General features: G+C 45.9%; 1 pseudogene; it reads left to right on the forward strand.

The window, feature by feature from the left end:
* Positions 1-15,648, forward strand: part of LOC135507518 (parkin coregulated gene protein-like) — a 199,267-nt pseudogene extending 183,619 nt beyond the window's left edge.
* Positions 15,649-22,581: the final 6,933 nt, after the last annotated feature.

Raw genomic sequence — 22,581 nt, forward strand, 5'->3', positions numbered from 1 at the left:
AGCATGGCCTGGTGGAATGATTTAGCATGGCCTGCTGGAATGATTTAGCATGGCCTGGTGGAAGGATTTAGCATTGCCTGGTGGAATGTTTTAGCGTGGCCTGGTGGAATGATTTAGCATGGCCTGGTGGAATGATTGAGCATGGTCTTGTGGAATGTTTTAGCGTGGCCTGGTGGAATGATTTAGCATGGCCTGGTGGAATAATTTAGCATGGCCTGGTGGAATAATTTAGCATGGCCTGGTGGAATCATTTAGCATGGCCTGGTGGAATAATTTAGCATGGCCTGGTGGAATAATTTAGCATGGCCTGGTGGAATAATTTAGCATGGCCTGGTGGAATAATTTAGCATGGCCTGGTGGAATGATTGAGCATGGCCTGGTGGAATGTTTTAGCGTGGCCTGGTGGAATGATTTAGCATGGCCTGGTGGAATAATTTAGCATGGCCTGGTGGAAGGATTTAGCATGGCCTGGTGGAAGGATTTAGCATGGCCTGGTGGAATGATTTAGCATGGCCTGGTGGAATGATTTAGCATGGCCTGGTGGAAGGATTTAGCATGGCCTGGTGAACGGATTTAGGATGGCCTGGTGGAATGATTTAGCATGGCCTGGTGGAAGGATTTAGCATGGCCTGGTGGAATAATTTAGCATGGCCTGGTGGAATGTTTTAGCGTGGCCTGGTGGAATGATTTAGCATGGCCTGGTGGAATGATTTAGCATGGCCTGGTGGAATGTTTTAGCGTGGCCTGGTGGAATGATTTAGCATGGCCTGGTGGAATGATTTAGCATTGCCTGCTGGAATGATTTAGCATGGCCTGGTGGAAGGATTTAGCATTGCCTGGTGGAATGTTTTTGCGTGGCCTGGTGGAATGATTGAGCATGGCCTGGTGGAATGATTGAGCATGGCCTGGTGGAATGTTTTAGCGTGGACTGGTGGAATAATTTAGCATGGCCTGGTGGAATCATTTAGCATGGCCTGGTGGAATGATTTAGCGTGGCCTGGTGGAAGGATTTAGCATGGCCTGGTGGAATGTTTTTAGCGTGGCCTGGTGGAATGATTTAGCATGGCCTGGTGGAATAAATACCATGGCCTGGTGGAATGATTTAGCATGGCCTGGTGGAATGAATTAGCATGGCCTGGTGGAAAAATTTACCATGGCCTGGTGGAATAATTTAGCATGGCCTGTTGGAATTATTTAGCATGGCCTGGTGGAATAATTTAGCATGGCCTGGTGGAATAATTTAGCATGGCCTGGTGGAATAATTTAGCATGGCCTGGTGGAATAATTTAGCATGGCCTGGTGGAATAATTACCATGGCCTGGTGGAATAATTTAGCATGGCCTGGTGGAATGATTTACCATGGCCTGGTGGAATAATTTAGCTTGGCCTGGTGGAATAATTTAGCATGGCCTGGTGGAATAATTTAGCATGGCCTGGAGGAATAATTTAGCATGGCCTGGTGGAATGATTGAGCATGGCCTGGTGGAATGTTTTAGCGTGGCCTGGTGGAATGATTTAGCATGGCCTGCTGGAATGATTTAGCATGGCCTGGTTGAATAATTTAGCATGGCCTGGTGGAATGTTTTAGCGAGGCCTGGTGGAATGATTTAGCATGGCCTGGTGGAATGATTTAGCATGGCCTGGTTTTAAGGATTTAGCATGGCCTGGTGGAATGTTTTAGCGTGGCCTGGTGGAATGATTTAGCATGGCCTGGTGGAATGATTGAGCATGGCCTGGTGGAATGTTTTAGCGTGGCCTGGTGGAATGATTTAGCATGGCCTGCTGGAATGATTTAGCATGGCCTGGTTGAATGATTTAGCATGGCCTGGTGGAATGATTTAGCATGGCCTGGTGGAATGATTTAGCATGGCCTGGTGGAATGATTTAGCGTGGCCTGGTGGAAGGATTGAGCATGGCCTGGTGGAATGTTTTAGCATGGCCTGGTGGAATGATTTAGCATGGCCTGGTGGAATGATTTAGCATGGCCTGGTGGAATGATTTAGCATGGCCTGGTGGAATGATTTAGCATGGCCTGGTGGAAGGATTTAGCATGGCCTGGTGAAAGGATTTAGGATGGCCTGGTGGAATGATTTAACATGGCCTGTTGGAAGGATTTAGCATGGCCTGGTGGAAGGATTTAGCATGGCCTGGTGGAATGAAGCGTGGCCTGGTGGAATGATTTAGCATGGCCTGGTGGAATGATTTAGCATGTTCTGGTGGAATGTTTTAGCGTGGCCTGGTGGAATGATTTAGCATGGCCTGGTGGAATAATTTAGCATGGCCTGCTGGAATGATTTAGCATGGCCTGGTGGAATGATTTAGCATGGCCTGGTGGAATGATTTAGCATGGCCTGGTGGAATGATTTAGCATGGCCTGGTGGAATGATTGAGCATGGTCTTGTGGAATGTTTTAGCGTGGCCTGGTGGAATGATTTAGCATGGCCTGGTGGAATAATTTAGCATGGCCTGGTGGAATAATTTAGCATGGCCTGGTGGAATCATTTAGCATGGCCTGGTGGAATAATTTAGCATGGCCTGGTGGAATAATTTAGCATGGCCTGGTGGAATAATTTAGCATGGCCTGGTGGAATAATTTAGCATGGCCTGGTGGAATGATTAGCATGGCCTGGTGGAATGTTTTAGCGTGGCCTGGTGGCATGATTTAGCATGGCCTGGTGGAATAATTTAGCATGGCCTGGTGGAATGATTTAGCATGGCCTGGTTGAAGGATTTAGCATGGCCTGGTGGAATGATTTAGCATGGCCTGGTGGAATGATTTAGCATGGCCTGGTGGAATGATTTAGCATGGCCTGGTGGAAGGATTTAGGATGGCCTGGTGGAATGATTTAGCATGGCCTGGTGGAAGGATTTAGCATGGCCTGGTGGAATAATTTAGCATGGCCTGGTGGAATAATTTAGCGTGGCCTGGTGGAATGATTTAGCATGGCCTGGTGGAATGATTTAGCATGGCCTGGTGGAATGTTTTAGCGTGGCCTGGTGGAATGATTTAGCATGGCCTGGTGGAATGATTTAGCATGGCCTGCTGGAATGATTTAGCATGGCCTGGTGGAAGGATTTAGCATTGCCTGGTGGAATGCGTGGCCTGGTGGAATGATTGAGCATGGCCTGGTGGAATGATTGAGCATGGCCTGGTGGAATGTTTTAGCGTGGCCTGGTGGAATAATTTAGCATGGCCTGGTGGAATGATTTAGCATGGCCTGGTGGAAGGATTTAGCATGGCCTGGTGGAATGATTTAGCATGGCCTGGTGGAATGATTTAGATTTAGCATGGCCCATGGCCTGGTGGAAAATTTACCATGGCCTGGTGGAATAATTTAGCATGGCCTGTTGGAATAATTTAGCATGGCCTGGTGGAATAATTTAGCATGGCCTGGTGGAATAATTTAGCATGGCCTGGTGGAATAATTTAGCATGGCCTGGTGGAATAATTTAGCATGGCCTGGTGGAATAATTTACCATGGCCTGGTGGAATAATTTAGCATGGCCTGGTGGAATGATTTACCATGGCCTGGTGGAATAATTTAGCTTGGCCTGGTGGAATAATTTAGCATGGCCTGGTGGAATGATTTACCATGGCCTGGTGGAATAATTTAGCTTGGCCTGGTGGAATGTTTTAGCGTGGCATGGTGGAATGTTTTAGCGTGGCCTGGTGGAATGATTTAGCATGGCCTGGTGGAATAATTTAGCATGGCCTGGTGGAATAATTTAGCATGGCCTGGTGGAATGATTTAGCATGGCCTGGTGGAATGATTTAGCATGGCCTGGTGGAATAATTTAGCATGGCCTGGTGGAATGATTTAGCATGGCCTGGTGGAATAATTTAGCATGGCCTGGTGGAATGATTTAGCATGGCCTGGTGGAATGATTTAGCATGGCCTGGTGGAATGATTTAGCATGGCCTGGTGGAATGATTTAGCATGGCCTGGTGGAATGATTTAGCATGGCCTGGTGGAAGGATTTAGCATGGCCTGGTGGAATGATTTAGCATGGCCTGGTGGAATGATTTAGCATGGCCTGGTGGAATGATTGAGCATGGCCTGGTGGAATGATTTAGCATGGCCTGGTGGAATGATTTAGCATGGCCTGGTGGAAGGATTTAGCATGGCCTGGTGGAAAATGGCCTGGTGGATTTAGCATGGCCTGGTGGAATGATTTAACATGGCCTGGTGGAATGATTTAGCATGGCCTGGTGGAAGGCCATGGCCTGGTGGAAATTTAGCATGGCCTGGTGGAATGATTTAGCATGGCCTGGTGGAATGATTTAGCATGGCCTGGTGGAATGTTTTAGCATGGCCTGGTGGAATGATTTAGCATGGCCTGGTGGAATGATTTAGCATGGCCTGGTGGAATGATTTATCATGGCCTGGTGGAATAATTTAGCATGGCCTGGTGGAATGTTTTAGCATGGCCTGGTGGAATGATTTAGCATGGCCTGGTGGAATAATTTAGCGTGGCCTGGTGGAATGTTTTAGCGTGGCCTGGTGGAATGATTTAGCATGGCCTGGTGGAATAATTTAGCATGGCCTGGTGGAATAATTTAGCATGGCCTGGTGGAATAATTTAGCATGGCCTGGTGGAATAATTTAGCATGGCCTGGTGGAATAATTTAGCATGGCCTGGTGGAATAATTTAGCATGGCCTGGTGGAATAATTTAGCATGGCCTGGTGGAATGATTTAGCATGGCCTGGTGGAATGTTTTAGCATGGCCTGGTGGAATGATTTAGCATGGCCTGGTGGAATAATTTAGCATGGCCTGGTGGAATATTTTAGCATGGCCTGGTGGAATGATTTAGCATGGCCTGGTGGAATGATTTAGCATGGCCTGGTGGAATGATTTATCATGGCCTGGTGGAAGGATTTAGCATGGCCTGGTGGAATGTTTTAGCATGGCCTGGTGGAATGATTTAGCATGGCCTGGTGGAATGATTTAGCATGGCCTGGTGGAATGTTTTAGTGTGGCCTGGTGGAATGATTTAGCATGGCCTGGTGGAATGATTTAGCATGGCCTGGTGGAATGATTTAGCATGGCCTGGTGGAAGGATTTAGCATGGCCTGGTGAAAGGATTTAGGATGGCCTGGTGGAATGATTTAGCATGGCCTGGTGGAAGGATTTAGCATGGCCTGGTGGAAGGATTTAGCATGGCCTGGTGGAATGTTTTAGCATGGCCTGGTGGAATGATTTAGCATGGCCTGGTGGAATAATTTAGCATGGCCTGGTGGAATAATTTAGCATGGCCTGGTGGAATAATTTAGCATGGCCTGGTGGAATAATTTAGCATGGCCTGGTGGAATAATTTACCATGGCCTGGTGGAATGATTTAGCATGGCCTGGTGGAATAATTTAGCATGGCCTGGTGGAATAATTTAGCATGGCCTGGTGGAATAATTTAACATTGCCTGGTGGAATAATTTAGCATGGCCTGGTGGAATAATTTAGCATGGCCTGGTGGAATAATTTAGCATGGCCTGGTGGAATAATTTAGCATGGCCTGGTGGAATAATTTAGCATGGCCTGGTGGAATAATTTAGCATGGCCTGGTGGAATAATTTAGCATGGCCTGGTGGAATGATTTAGCATGGCCTGGTGGAAGGATTTAGCATGGCCTGGTGGAATGTTTTAGCATGGCCTGGTGGAATGATTTAGCATGGCCTGGTGGAATAATTTAGCATGGCCTGGTGGAAAATTTACCATGGCCTGGTGGAATAATTTAGCATGGCCTGGTGGAATTATTTAGCATGGCCTGGTGGAATAATTTAGCATGGCCTGGTGGAATAATTTAGCATGGCCTGGTGGAATAATTTAGCATGGCCTGGTGGAATAATTTAGCATGGCCTGGTGGAATAATTTAGCATGGCCTGGTGGAATGATTAGCATGGCCTGGTGGAATGATTTAGCATGGCCTGGTGGAATGATTTAGCATGGCCTGGTGGAATGATTTAGCATGTTTTGGTGGAATGATTTAGCATGGCCTGGTGGAAGGATTGAGCATGGCCTGGTGGAATGTTTTAGCGTGGCCTGGTGGAATGATTTAGCATGGCCTGGTGGAATGATTTAGCATGGCCTGGTGGAATGTTTTAGCCTGGCCTGGTGGAATGATTTAGCATGGCCTGGTGGAAGGATTTAGCATGGCCTGGTGGAAGGATTTAGGATGGCCTGGTGGAATGATTTATCATGGCCTGTTGGAAGGATTTAGCATGGCCTGGTGGAAGGATTTAGCATGGCCTGGTGGAATGTTTTAGCGTGGCCTGGTGGAATGATTTAGCATGGCCTGGTGGAATGTTTTAGCGTGGCCTGGTGGAATGATTTAGCATGGCCTGGTGGAAGGATTTAGCATGGCCTGGTGGAATGATTTAGCATGGCCTGGTGGAATAATTTAGCATTGCCTGGTGGAATAATTTAGCATGGCCTGGTGGAATGATTTAGCATGGCCTGGTGGAATGATTGAGCATGGCCTGGTGGAATGTTTTAGCATGGCCTGGTGGAATGATTTAGCATGGCCTGGTGGAATGATTTAGCATGGCCTGGTGGAAGGATTGAGCATGGCCTGGTGGAATGTTTTAGCATGGCCTGGTGGAATGATTTAGCATGGCCTGGTGGAATGATTTAGCATGGCCTGGTGGAATGTTTTAGCATGGCCTGGTGGAATGATTTAGCATGGCCTGGTGGAATAATTTAGCATGGCCTGGTGGAATAATTTAGCATGGCCTGGTGGAATGATTTAGCATGGCCTGGTGGAATAATTTAGCATGGCCTGGTGGAAGGATTTAGCATGGCCTGGTGGAATGTTTAGCGTGGCCTGGTGGAATGATTTAGCATGGCCTGGTGGAATGATTTAGCATGGCCTGGTGGAATAATTTAGCATGGCCTGGTGGAATGATTTATCATGGCCTGGTGGAAGGATTTAGCATTGCCTGGTGGAATGTTTTAGCATGGCCTGGTGGAATGATTTAGCATGGCCTGGTGGAATGATTTAGCATGGCCTGGTGGAATGTTTTAGCATGGCCTGGTGGAATGATTTAGCATGGCCTGGTGGAATAATTTAGCATGGCCTGGTGGAATAATTTAGCATGGCCTGGTGGAATAATTTAGCATGGCCTGGTGGAATAATTTAGCATGGCCTGGTGGAATAATTTAGCATGGCCTGGTGGAATAATTTAGCATGGCCTGGTGGAATAATTTAGCATGGCCTGGTGGAATGATTGAGCATGGCCTGGTGGAATGTTTTAGCATGGCCTGGTGGAATGATTTAGCATGGCCTGGTGGAATAATTTAGCATGGCCTGGTGGAATGATTTAGCATGGCCTGGTGGAATGATTTAGCATGGCCTGGTGGAATGATTTAGCATGGCCTGGTGGAATAATTTAGCATGGCCTGGTGGAATAATTTAGCATGGCCTGTTGGAATTATTTAGCATGGCCTGGTGGAATAATTTAGCATGGCCTGGTGGAATAATTTAGCATGGCCTGGTGGAATGTTTTAGCGTGGCCTGGTGGAATGATTTAGCATGGCCTGGTGGAATAATTTAGCATGGCCTGGTGGAATAATTTAGCATGGCCTGGTGGAATAATTTAGCATGGCCTGGTGGAATGATTTAGCATGGCCTGGTGGAATAATTTAGCATGGCCTGGTGGAAGGATTTAGCATGGCCTGGTGGAATAATTTAGCGTGGCCTGGTGGAATGATTTAGCATGGCCTGGTGGAATAATTTAGCATGGCCTGGTGGAATAATTTAGCATGGCCTGGTGGAATGATTTAGCATGGCCTGGTGGAATAATTTACCATGGCCTGGTGGAATGATTTAGCATGGCCTGGTGGAATAATTTAGCATGGCCTGGTGGAATAATTTAGCATGGCCTGGTGGAATAATTTAGCATGGCCTGGTGGAATAATTTAGCATGGCCTGGTGGAATAATTTAGCATTTCCTGGTGGAATAATTTAGCATGGCCTGGTGGAATGATTTACCATGGCCTGGTGGAATAATTTAGCTTGGCCTGGTGGAATAATTTAGCATGGCCTGGTGGAATAATTTAGCATGGCCTGGTGGAATAATTTAGCATGGCCTGGTGGAATAATTTAGCATGGCCTGGTGGAATGATTGAGCATGGCCTGGTGCAATGTTTTAGCGTGGCCTGGTGGAATGATTTAGCATGGCCTGGTGGAATGATTTAGCATGTTTTGGTGGAATGATTTAGCATGGCCTGGTGGAAGGATTGAGCATGGCCTGGTGGAATGTTTTAGCGTGGCCTGGTGGAATGATTTAGCATGGCCTGGTGGAATGATTTAGCATGGGCTGGTGGAATGTTTTAGCGTGGCCTTGTGGAATGATTTAGCATGGCCTGGTGGAATGATTTAGCATGGCCTGGTGGAATGATTTAGCATGGCCTGGTGGAAGGATTTAGCATGGCCTGGTGAAAGGATTTAGGATGGCCTGGTGGAAATTTAGCATGGCCTGTTGGAAGGATTTAGCATGGCCTGGTGGAAGGATTTAGCATGGCCTGGTGGAATGTTTTAGCGAGGCCTGGTGGAATGATTTAGCATGGCCTGGTGGAATAATTTAGCATGGCCTGGTGGAATAATTTAGCATGGCCTGGTGGAATAATTTAGCATTGCCTGGTGGAATAATTTAGCATGGCCTGGTGGAATAATTTAGCATGGCCTGGTGGAATAATTTAGCATGGCCTGGTGGAATAATTTAGCATTTCCTGGTGGAATAATTTAGCATGGCCTGGTGGAATAATTTAGCATGGCCTGGTGTAATAATTTAGCATGGCCTGGTGGAATAATTTACCATGGCCTGGTGGAATGATTTAGCATGGCCTGGTGGAATAATTTAGCATGGCCTGGTGGAATAATTTAGCATTTCCTGGTGGAATAATTTAGCATGGCCTGGTGTAATAATTTAGCATGGCCTGGTGGAATAATTTACCATGGCCTGGTGGAATGATTTAGCATGGCCTGGTGGAATAATTTAGCATGGCCTGGTGGAATAATTTAGCATGGCCTGGTGGAATAAATACCATGGCCCGGTGGAATAATTTAGCATGGCCTGGTGGAATGATTTACCATGGCCTGGTGGAATAATTTAGCTTTGCCTGGTGGAATAATTTAGCTTGGCCTGGTGGAATAATTTAGCATGGCCTGGTGGAATAATTTAGCATGGCCTGGTGGAATAATTTAGCATGGCCTGGTGGAATAATTTAGCATGGCCTGGTGGAATGATTGAGCATGGCCTGGTGGAATGTTTTAGCGTGGCCTGGTGGAATGTTTTAGCGTGGCCTGGTGGAATGATATAGCATGGCCTGGTGGAATAATTTAGCATGGCCTGGTGGAATAATTTAGCATGGCCTGGTGGAATAATTTAGCATGGCCTGGTGGAATAATTTAGCATTTCCTGGTGGAATAATTTAGCATGGCCTGGTGGAATAATTTAGCATGGCATGGTGTAATAATTTAGCATGGCCTGGTGGAATAATTTATCATGGCCTGGTGGAATGATTTAGCATGGCCTGGTGGAATGATTTAGCATGGCCTGGTGGAATAATTTACCATGGCCTGGTGGAATAATTTACCATGGCCTGTTGGAATTATTTAGCATGGCCTGGTGGAATAATTTAGCATGGCCTGGTGGAATAATTTAGCATGGCCTGGTGGAAATATTTAGAATGGCCTGGTGGAATAATTACCATGGCCTGGTGGAATAATTTAGCATGGCCTGGTGGAATGATTTACCATGGCCTGGTGGAATAATTTAGCATGGCCTGGTGGAATGATTTACCATGGCCTGGTGGAATAATTTAGCTTGGCCTGGTGGAATAATTTAGCATGGCCTGGTGGAATAATTTAGCATGGCCTGGTGGAATAATTTAGCATGGCCTGGTGGAATAATTTAGCATGGCCTGGTGGAATAATTTAGCATGGCCTGGTGGAATGATTGAGCATGGCCTGGTGGAATGTTTTAGCGTGGCCTGGTGGAATGTTTTAGCGTGGCCTGGTGGAATGATATAGCATGGCCTGGTGGAATAATTTAGCATGGCCTGGTGGAATAATTTAGCATGGCCTGGTGGAATAATTTAGCATGGCCTGGTGGAATAATTTAGCATTTCCTGGTGGAATAATTTAGCATGGCCTGGTGGAATAATTTAGCATGGCCTGGTGTAATAATTTAGCATGGCCTGGTGGAATAATTTACCATGGCCTGGTGGAATGATTTAGCATGGCCTGGTGGAATGATTTAGCATGGCCTGGTGGAATAATTTACCATGGCCTGGTGGAATAATTTACCATGGCCTGTTGGAATAATTTAGCATGGCCTGGTGGAATAATTTAGCATGGCCTGGTGGAATAATTTAGCATGGCCTGGTGGAATAATTTACCATGGCCTGGTGGAATAATTTAGCATGGCCTGGTGGAATGATTTACCATGGCCTGGTGGAATAATTTAGCTTGGCCTGGTGGAATAATTTAGCTTGGCCTGGTGGAATAATTTAGCATGGCCTGGTGGAATAATTTAGCATGGCCTGGTGGAATAATTTAGCATGGCCTGGTGGAATAATTTAGCATGGCCTGGTGGAATGATTGAGCATGGCCTGGTGGAATGTTTTAGCGTGGCCTGGTGGAATGATTTAGCATGGCCTGGTGGAATGATTTAGCATGGCCTGGTGGAATGATTTAGCATGGCCTGGTGGAATGTTTTAGCGTGGCCTGGTGGAATGATTTAGCATGGCCTGGTGGAATGATTTAGCATGGCCTGGTGGAATAATTTAGCATGGCCTGGTGGAATAATTTAGCATGGCCTGGTGGAATGATTTAGCATGGCCTGGTGGAATGATTTAGCATGGCCTGGTGGAAGGATTTAGCATGGCCTGGTGAAATAATTTAGGATGGCCTGGTGGAATGATTTAGCATGGCCTGGTGGAATAATTTAGCATGGCCTGGTGGAATGATTTAGCATGGCCTGGTGGAATAATTTAGCATGGCCTGGTGGAATAATTTAGCATGGCCTGGTGGAATCATTTAGCATGGCCTGGTGGAATGATTTAGCATGGCCTGGTGGAATGATTTAGCATGGCCTGGTGGAAGGATTTAGCATGGCCTGGTGGAAGGATTTAGCATGGCCTGGTGGAATAATTTAGCATGGCCTGGTGGAATGATTTAGCATGGCCTGGTGGAATAATTTAGCATGGCCTGGTGGAATGATTTAGCATGGCCTGGTGGAATGATTTAGCATGGCCTGGTGGAATGATTTAGAATGGCCTGGTGGAATGATTTAGCATGGCCTGGTGGAATAATTTAGCATGGCCTGGTGGAATGATTTAGCATGGCCTGGTGGAATGATTTAGCATGGCCTGGTTGAATTATTTAGCATGGCCTGGTAGAATGATATAGCATGGCCTGGTGGAATGATTTAGCATGGCCTGGTGGAATAATTTAGCATGGCCTGGTGGAATAATTTAGCATGGCCTGGTGGAATAATTTAGCATGGCCTGGTGGAATAATTTAGCATGGCCTGGTGGAATAATTTAGCATGGCCTGGTGGAATGATTTAGCATGGCCTGGTGGAATGATTTAGCATGGCCTGGTGGAATGATTTAGCATGGCCTGGTGGAATAATTTAGCATGGCCTGGTGGAATGATTGAGCATGGCCTGGTGGAATGTTTTAGCGTGGCCTGGTGGAATGTTATAGCGTGGCCTGGTGGAATAATTTAGCATGGCCTGGTGGAATAATTTAGCATGGCCTGGTGGAATAATTTAGCATGGCCTGGTGGAATAATTTAGCATGGCCTGGTGGAATAATTTAGCATTTCCTGGTGGAATAATTTAGCATGGCCTGGTGGAATAATTTAGCATGGCCTGGTGGAATAATTTAGCATGGCCTGGTGGAATAATTTAGCATGGCCTGGTGGAAGATTTAGCATGGCCTGGTGGAATGATTTAGCATGGCCTGGTGGAATAATTTAGCATGGCCTGGTGGAATAATTTAACATGGCCTGGTGGAATTATTTAGCATGGCCTGGTGGAATAATTTAGCATGGCCTGGTGGAATAATTTAGCATGGCCTGGTGGAATAATTACCATGGCCTGGTGGAATAATTTAGCATGGCCTGGTGGAATAATTTAGCATGGCCTGGTGGAATAATTTAGCATGGCCTGGTGGAATAATTTAGCATGGCCTGGTGGAATAATTTAGCATGGCCTGGTGGAATAATTTAGCATGGCCTGGTGGAATAATTTAGCATGGCCTGGTGGAATGATTTAGCATGGCCTGGTGGAATGTTTTAGCATGGCCTGGTGGAATGATTTAGCATGGCCTGGTGGAATTATTTAGCATGGCCTGGTGGAATAATTTAGCATGGCCTGGTGGAATGATTTAGCATGGCCTGGTGGAATGATTTAGCATGGCCTGGTGGAATGATTTAGCATGGCCTGGTGGAATGTTTTAGCATGGCCTGGTGGAATGATTTAGCATGGCCTGGTGGAATGATTTAGCATGGCCTGGTGGAATAATTTAGCATGGCCTGGTGGAAGGATTTAGCATGGCCTGGTGGAAGGATTTAGCATGGCCTGGTGGAATGATTTAGCATGGCCTGGTGGAATAATTTAGCATGGCCTGGTGAAATGATTTAGCATGGCCTGGTGGAATGATTTAGCATGGCCTGGTGGAATGATTTAGCATGGCCTGGTGGAATAATTTAGCATGGCCTGGTGGAATGATTTAGCATGGCCTGGTGAAAATGATTTAGCATGGCCTGGTGGAATAATTTAGCATGGCCTGGTGGATTTAGCATGGCCTGGTGAAAGGATTTAGGATGGCCTGGTGGAATGATTTAGCATGGCCTGGTGAAAGGGTTTAGGATGGCCTGGTGGAATGATTTAGCATGGCCTGGTGGAATGATTTAGCATGGCCTAGTGGAATGATTTAGCATGGCCCGGTGGAATGATTTAGAATGGCCTGGTGGGATGATTTAGCGTGGCTTGGTGGAATGGTTTAGCATGATCTAGTGGAATGATTTAGCATGGCCTGGTGGAATGATTTAGCATGGCCTGGTTGAATTATTTAGCATGGCCTGGTAGAATGATATAGCATGGCCCGGTGGAATGATTTAGCATGGCCTGGTGAAAGGATTTAGGATGGCCTGGTGGAAATTTAGCATGGCCTGTTGGAAGGATTTAGCATTGGCCTGGTGGAATAATTTAGCATGGCCTGGTGGAATAATTTAGCATGGCCTGGTGGAATGATTTAGCATGGCCTGGTGGAATGATTTAGCATGGCCTGGTGGAATGATTTAGCATGGCCTGGTGGAATAATTTAGCATGGCCTGGTGGAATAATTTAGCATGGCCTGGTGGAATTATTTAGCATGGCCTGGTGGAATAATTTAGCATGGCCTGGTGGAATAATTTAGCATGGCCTGGTGGAATAATTTAGCATGGCCTGGTGGAATAATTTAGCATGGCCTGGTGGAATAATTTAGCATGGCCTGGTGGAATAATTTAGCATGGCCTGGTGGAATAATTTAGCATGGCCTGGTGGAATAATTTAGCATGGCCTGGTGGAATAATTTAGCATGGCCTGGTGGAATAATTTAGCATGGCCTGGTGGAATAATTTAGCATTGCCTGGTGGAATAATTTAGCATGGCCTGGTGGAATAATTTAGCATGGCCTGGTGTAATAATTTAGCATGGCCTGGTGGAATAATTTACCATGGCCTGGTGGAATGATTTAGCATGGCCTGGTGGAATAATTTAGCATGGCCTGGTGGAATGATTTAGCATGGCCTGGTGGAATGATTTAGCATGGCCTGGTGGAATAATTTACCATGGCCTGGTGGAATAATTTACCATGGCCTGTTGGAATAATTTAGCATGGCCTGGTGGAATAATTTAGCATGGCCTGGTGGAATAATTTAGCATGGCCTGGTGGAATAATTTAGCATGGCCTGGTGGAATAATTTAGCATGGCCTGGTGGAATAATTTAGCATGGCCTGGTGGAATGATTTAGCATGGCCTGGTGGAATAATTACCATGGCCTGGTGGAATAATTTACCATGGCCTGTTGGAATTATTTAGCATGGCCTGGTGGAATAATTTAGCATGGCCTGGTGGAATAATTTAGCATGGCCTGGTGGAATAATTTACCATGGCCTGGTGGAATAATTTAGCATGGCCTGGTGGAATGATTTACCATGGCCTGGTGGAATAATTTAGCTTGGCCTGGTGGAATAATTTAGCTTGGCCTGGTGGAATAATTTAGCATGGCCTGGTGGAATAATTTAGCATGGCCTGGTGGAATAATTTAGCATGGCCTGGTGGAATAATTTAGCATGGCCTTGTGGAATGATTGAGCATGGCCTGGTGGAATGTTTTAGCGTGGCCTGGTAGAATGATTTAGCGTGGCCTGGTGGAATGATTTAGCGTGGCCTGGTGGAAGGATTTAGCATGGCCTGGTGGAATGTTTTAGCGTGGCCTGGTGGAATGATTTAGCATGGCCTGGTGGAATGATTTAGCATGGGCTGGTGGAATGTTTTAGCATGGCCTGGTGGAATGATTTAGCATGGCCTGGTGGAATGATTTAGCATGGCCTGGTGGAATGATTTAGCATGGCCTGGTGGAAGGATTTAGCATGGCCTGTTGAAAGGATTTAGGATGGCCTGGTGGAATGATTTAGCATGGCCTGGTGGAATAATTTAGCATGGCCTGGTGGAATAATTTAGCATGGCCTGGTGGAATGATTTAGCATGGCCTGGTGAAATGATTTAGCATGGCCTGGTGAAAGGATTTAGGATGGCCTGGTGGAATGATTTAGCATGGCCTGGTGGAATAATTTAGCATGGCCTGGTGGAATGATTTAGCATGGCCTGGTGAAATGATTTAGCATGGCCTGGTGGAAGGATTTAGCATGGCCTGGTGAAAGGATTTAGGATGGCCTGGTGGAATGATTTAGCATGGCCTGGTGGAAGGATTTAGAATTGCCTAGTGGAATGTTTAGCATAGCCTGGTGGAATGATTTAGCATGGCCTAGTGGAATGATTTAGCATGGCCCGGTGGAATGATTTAGAATGGCCTGGTGGGATGATTTAGCGTGGCTTGGTGGAATGGTTTAGCATGATCTAGTGGAATGATTTAGCATGGCCTGGTGGAATGATTTAGCGTGGCCTGGTTGAATTATTTAGCATGGCCTTGTAGAATGATATAGCATGGCCCGGTGGAATGATTTAGCATGGCCTGGCGGAATGATTTAGCATGGCCCGGTGGAATGTATTTCTGTATCACTGTCTCTCAGAGACAGTCCTGCTGCTGTGAGAACAATTGTACATTTTCAACATCCCCTTCCCCTCAGCCTTAACACCCAGGTGAGGAGAGGAGTGGCTAACTAGCTTGGATGACTTTTTTGTGTACTGCAATTCAGCTTCTAGCTGTGTACATGAAATAAACTAAACTAAATCTCCCTGTCTGGTCCACAGTCAACTCGGGGGACGGCCTTGACTACAGCCAGCAGAAGAGGGAGAACATCAGAGAGCTTATCTAGGAGACCCTGGAGGTGTGTGAGCGCTGCGTGGGCGAGGATGCTTTCATCAACATTTAATACTTGGTGCCAACCTACGAGTCCTGCATGCTCAACTGAATGGATGGACACAGTTGCAACCAGCCAACATCATTAAATCACCCTTCAACCACCCAACATTATTAACTCACCCTCAACCCTTCAACCACCCAACATCATTAACTCACCCTCAACCACCCAACATTGTTAACTCGCCCACAACTACCCAACATCGTTAACTCGCCCTCAACCACCCAACATCATTAACTTACCCTCAACCCTTCAACCACCCAACATCATTAACTCACCCTCAACCACCCAACATCATTAACTCACCCTCAACCACCCAACATCATCAACTCACCCTCAATCACCCAACATCATTAACTCACCCTCACCCACCCAACATCATCAACTCACCCTCAATCACCCAACATCATCAACTCACCCTCACCCACCCAGCATCATTAACTCACCCTCAACCACCCAACATCATCAACTCACCCTCAACCACCCAACATCATCAACTCACCCTCAACCCTTCAATCACCCAACATCATTAACTCACCCTCAACCACCCAACATCATTAACTCACCCTCAATCACCCAACATCATTAACTCACCCTCAACCACCCAACATCATTAACTCACCCTCAACTACCCAACATTGTTAACTCACCCTCAACCACCCAACATCATCAACTCACCCTCAATCACCCAACATCATTAACTCACCCTCAACCCTTCAACCACCCAACATCATTAACTCACCCTCAACCCTCCAACCACCCAACATCATTAACTCACCCTCAACCACCCAACATCATTAACTCACCCTCAACCACCTAACATCATCAACTCACCCTCAATCACCCAACATCATTAACTCACCCTCAACCCTTCAACCACCCAACATCATTAACTCACCCTCAACCCTCCAACCACACAACATCATTAACTCACCCTCAATCACCCAACATCATTAACTCACCCTTCAACCACCCAACATCATTAACTCACCCTCAACCACCCAACATCATTAACTCACCCTCAACCACCCAACATCATCAACTCACCCTCAATCACCCAACATCATTAACTCACCCTCACCCACCCAACATCATCAACTCACCCTCAACCACCCAACATAATTAACTCACCCTCAACCACCCAACATCATCAACTCACCCTCACCCACCCAACATCATTAACTCACCCTCAACCACCCAACATTGTTAACTCACCCTCAACCACCCAACATCATTAACTCACCCTCAACCACCCAGCATCATTAACTCACCCTTAACCCTTCACCCACCCTACATCATTAACTCACCCTTAACCCTTCACCCAGCCAACATCATTAACTCACCCTCAACCACCCAACATTGTTAACTCACCCTCAACCCTTCAATCACCCAACATCATTAAATTACCCTTCAACAACCCAACATCCCTATCTCACCCCAACTGTGTTTTTATAAACCTCAACCACACCACCTTGAGGCAGCCCTCTCTACACTACCTATGTGACCCATTATATTCCTGACTACAAGTCATTATTATTAACTGTCTGTGTCGACTAGAAAATCTACAACTTCCTTTTGTCTACTAGTTCTAGCTAATACTTTTAATTATGTTCCTGTGAATGAGAGTCCCTACATGTTTATTAGACCCTGTGGCCACTCAAAAACAGTTTTATATACTGTATACACTGTTGAAAACAGTCATTATGCAGCTGAATCCTATGAGATAATTCTCCACTTAAAATTAGTTTTGACCAAATGATAACCGTACTGTATATCCTTGTATATCCTATCCACTGCATTTTTTTGTTCTTCTCCTCTAATCAGGGACTGATTTAAACCTGGCTCACCATGTGGGTGCAAATAATTATCAGGTAGAACAAAAACACATCAGTACTCCGGACCTCATAGGGTAATATATAAATATCCCTGCCATATATCATAGCAACAGGTAATGTCCTGGTAACAGTATTATTGTGTAGTAGGCAAGGCAGTCAGCCACTACTGCTGCTCCTGGGCTGGAGCGTGCCCGAGCATGCTGGGAAATGCCCGGTGGAATGAGGGCCAGCAGCATTCCTGCGTGCTGCTTACTCGTTGCCACAGAGCTCCCGGTAACCTGCTCTCTTGCCTTTGAACCGTATCCCTAACCTCTCACACCAATCCTCTCACCAACATTATGTCTCTTCAGTCCTCTAAGGCTTGCCTTGTCTAGAATACAGTAGTTAATTCGATTCTCACTCAGAGCTTAAAGACACAATAAGAGCATCTCCCAGGAAACAATGGCTGAATTAGTCTGACTGCTACTCATATCACACCACGGCGACCCAGCGGAGAAAACCACTCTAATTGATTTCTGACACTCACAAGGACATTCACAAGGACATTTGCCCAGTTCTCATTGTAACGAACGTCATCCACAAAGCATATTTACAGCTGCACAGAGAAAATAGATTTTCGTCAATAAGGCAATGTCTCTCTTTTTCTCACAAGGCAACTTCATAACTTTGTTTGACTCATATGTTCAGAGTCTTTGTATGGCTCTGCCAAAGGCTTATATAATTGTTGATGCTTGTACAGTACTGCATGTCTCCATCATTATATGGTTTAAAATATCCCTCCCCATAACTGAATGTTCTCTCCACTACTCCATGGCTGAATCAATTCCTGCAGCTCAGTGCTACAATGTGTTATTGCTGGTAGGTTTGGATGTGTTACACTGTATGTCACTCTCTATTATCATAGGCCTTAGAAAGATCCCTGTCCAGGTCCATTCCTTCCTCTCCATTACTGGATCAATCCACTATGTACCCTTCAGCTCAGTGCTATGATCTATTGAAGTCTATCCATGACTTCCCACTATCCAGTTTCAACCACAGACAGACAGACATATAACCACTGAGAGACCACAGACAGACAGACAAATAACCACTGAGAGACCACAGACAGACAGACAAATAACCACTGAGAGACCACAGACAGACAGACAAATAACCACTGAGAGACCACAGACAGACAGACAAATAACCACTGAGAGACCACAGACAGACAAATAACCACTGAGGGACAGACAGACAGACAGACAGACAGACAGACAGACAGGCAGGCAGGCAGGCAGGCAGGCAGGCAGGCAGGCAGGCAGGCAGGCAGACAGACAGACAGACAGACAGACAGACAGACAGACAGACAGACAGACAGATACTGAGGGAGAGACAAGTCTGACTCCACTTCTCTTCATCACACCAAGCGTCTGGTTTGAGCTCGATTAGGTCACTTGAAAGGAACTAATCTGCGTAAAATAGAGTCTGTATTCTGTGTCGATTACACTGGACTAATGCTCATTTAGGTAGGTGAGAGGGCATAAGCGGAAATTGACATTGGCCTCCAGCAGGGCTGATCGGTAAGGGAGACACACACACACACACACACACACACACACACACACACACACACACACACACACACACACACACACACACACACACACACACACACACACACACACACACACACACACACACACACACACACACACACACACACACACACACACACTCACACCCTAGCACCAGACCCAGGCAGTGTATTGTCCTTCCACATCCACAAGTTAGAGCAGAGCGAGAGCTGCTCATGCAAGGTTGTGCGATCTGTGAAAAGATCGCAAATAGAAGGCAATCTGGCCTCATCTGAAGCGTGGCACTAGGACTGCGTCTGATTTGGAAGGCCCAGCGTGAAATGAAATGAGTTGAATGTTTTTTGTTGTTGTCTTCCTCTAAATGAAATGGGCCAGAAAACACCTTAAAAGAGAGACATTCATTTCGGAGACCACTGCTGCTGATCATAGCCTAACTTCCCTCTCGAAGTGCACTGAGCTATTTCTCATTTTGTCACCCTGTGTGCCACTACAAAAGCATAGAACGTCTTACAGTTTGTTTCCCACAACTTTGAAAATATAGTTTATAACTGCACGGCTTTGTCCTCTCCAACTGATAGAATCTGGTTGCTATGAATTTATTTTTTATTTATTTAAATTTTATTTTTTTATATTCCAGACGATTTAAGACGGTTTGTTAGATTCACTGCCTAATATGAAATATCTGCCCGCCGGGTGTTCTGGAGGATAATATTGATCTGCACGTTATTGAAACGTTTTGCAATATCTCTGTATTTGTCGGTTACTTCAGGTTTTCAGGTTTTCCTGATACCTCATATGTGTGTAGAGAAGATTAAGGAGATTCTGTGGATTTGCTAAAATAGCCCAGGCCCCAAATCCAGGTATGAAGATTCTGGATCCTATTTATGCCACGGAATGTTTCCTCTGATGTTAGAGTTGCACAGCTGTGTGTGTGTGTGTGTGTGTGTGTGTGTGTGTGTGTGTGTGTGTGTGTGTGTGTGTGTGTGTGTGTGTGTGTGTGTGTGTGTGTGTGTGTGTGTGTGTGTGTGTGTGTGTGTGTGTGTGTGTGTGTGTGTGTGTAAGAAAAACAACACTGAAAATTACAGCTCTGATCTGGTATGACAGACTTCAATATTTTGTGAATGTTTGTGTGTACAAACATTCAGCAGATCCAATGAAAGTAAGGATCTACCACTTCTGACTCATGCAATACCAGTGAAGCCTTCCTACTGGGTTCTAATGTAACCGTCCCTCAAGTTGTACTACAGCCCCCATCGGTATCCCCAGTGAGTACGGCACTTGTTCCTGGAAGTGGTAAATAGCTCTCCCTAATCCCCAACCTGGCCTTACCCTGGCGTGTCATCCGTGACCCTGGAAGTTCCTAGGGGGGATGCAGTCACTCAGCGCTACTGGTTATTATTAGCCTGGACAACTTTGCCCTCGACAGCTGCCCCTGCAGTCTGCCTCATTCCCCCCCACAACTGGGCCAGCTAATGCTAACACTACGCTATGCTACGCTAGCTCTTCTGTTAGCTTTTCTTCCGTTTGCTCGCTGGCCGCTCTGCTCTGCTCCAGAAGGTGACTTTCCCAAAGCCAGCCTCCGTGGAGCTCAAGTCTGTCCTCACACCATCATAGAGGTGGCGGGAGAACAAAGGCTTTTGTAACGGTGAGCCTAGAAAGAGTTCTACACTCTTAGAAAAAAGGTTCCAAAAAGGGTTCTTTTTTGGTTCTACCTGGAACGAAAAGGGTTCTACTGTGGGGACAGCCAAAGAACTCTTTAAAGTCCTAGATAGCACCTTTTTTTCTAAGAGCGTACAAAGGCAATAGAAACAGCCCGGTTGTGCGCTGTGAACAAATAGGATTGTCTGAGAGTGCAGCCTGGCCTAAAAGACGTATCACAGTAAATCTGTGACAGTCAAATTAGTATGATATGTTACGTTTGGTATGGTTATGTAAGACAGAAGGTTAGTTCAGCTAAAAATGGAAGGAGGGAGGTTGGTCGGGGAGGATAGGTGGATGGCTGCATAATGCAAACGTCTAGCAACCTAAAGGATGTGTATTTGAATCACATCACGGACAAATGTAGCATTTTAGCTAATTAGCAACTTCACAACTACTTTTTGAGCTACCTTGTAACAACTTAGCATTTAAGCTAACCCTTTACCCCAACCTTAATTCTTAACCTTAATTCCTAACATTAACCCTAACCCCCAACACAAACCTTAGCACCAACCTTAACCTCTAACCCCTAGCCCAGCTCACGTTCACCACCTAGCTAACGTTAGGCCACAACAAATTAGAATTTGTAACATATCATACGTATTGCAAAGTGTCTACAACAGGATGGATGAGGAGACAGGGGCTGTTGTGTCACCTGGCGGGGAGTGAGATTTCAGAGCAGTCAGCTGCATGATGGGACCGCAGACGGCGGAGGCCAGCTCCTCTCACTCATTCAACCAGACTGAGAATATATCAAAAGGAACCGACATCTGGAGCTTTACGACACCACTATGGCTCACCGTACAAACAAACTCTGTACAAACAATCTCAATGTGATAGGGCTTGTTTGTGTCTTTCCCTCTGATCCTATTCATCTGAGTTAATTCTACACCGTGTCATGTATCATTTCTGCAATATCTACCTAGACGCGCATCTTTTTTTTGTGGTGTTTCTGCTGTTGTTATGCTTATAAATGTTCCCCTAAAATGACTACTGGCTGGTATTGCTGAGATCTCAGCCAGTTGTGGCCATCCTACCTACAACACACTGCAAACCCACTGACCTGGCTCTTAGTGCAGTTCAGTAGAGGAATAGCCTCTCAGTGAGCTGCTCTCACAAGGTAGATTGTTAGAAGCAACAATGAAGGTAGTGGAGGGCGGTGCAACCAAAATAAATGGCCCACTGGGATCAATTCATCTTGTTCAAGTCAATCTGGCAGAGGCCACACTCTACCAGGGAGCCACTCAGCACCTGCGTTAATCTTCAGCACCAATGCAGCAGGTGTCAGTTCTGAAGTTTAATTCAATAGTCGGATAATGGGGAACACTTTCAAAGGGAGCTCGTATTACGGTTGACTCACAGTACTTCACGAAATGCCTCCTAAATATTAAATAAACTGTGACGTCACTCCGTCCTATTTCCTTTTTGACCTACATGCGTAGCTGTGTGGTGTATATCTCTCATCTGTGTAGAGCAGTCTGTATGTAGAGCCTCACGGGAGAATTCACTACGGGATCAATCCTTCTCCTTGGAATAATGTAATCAATGAGCAGGCACTTGTCCTCTTCCTCTCCCTCACCAGCAGGTCTTATCACTCACAAACACTCCTCCTCTCCCTCATATACACACTCTCTCTCTCGTTCTTTCTTATCTGCTATTGGTCACCTCTTTCCCCCACCCTGTTTACAATACAATAATGGGGACTGTTGTGGCATTTGCAGGATTTTCTTCCTTATCTCTAGCCACGCGTAGATTTTTCAGACAGGCGACTGAAAATTGCAAATGTTTCTAGTAGTTTGTCCCCAGTCTGTCAGAGTGATCCATGGTTTAGGACATTAGGTCGTTGTGCTGACGTTTGGTGGTTCCTCCCGCTGACT

This window comes from Oncorhynchus masou, chromosome 21 (assembly GCF_036934945.1).
Source record: "Oncorhynchus masou masou isolate Uvic2021 chromosome 21, UVic_Omas_1.1, whole genome shotgun sequence".
Classification (NCBI taxonomy): Eukaryota; Metazoa; Chordata; class Actinopteri; order Salmoniformes; family Salmonidae; genus Oncorhynchus; species Oncorhynchus masou.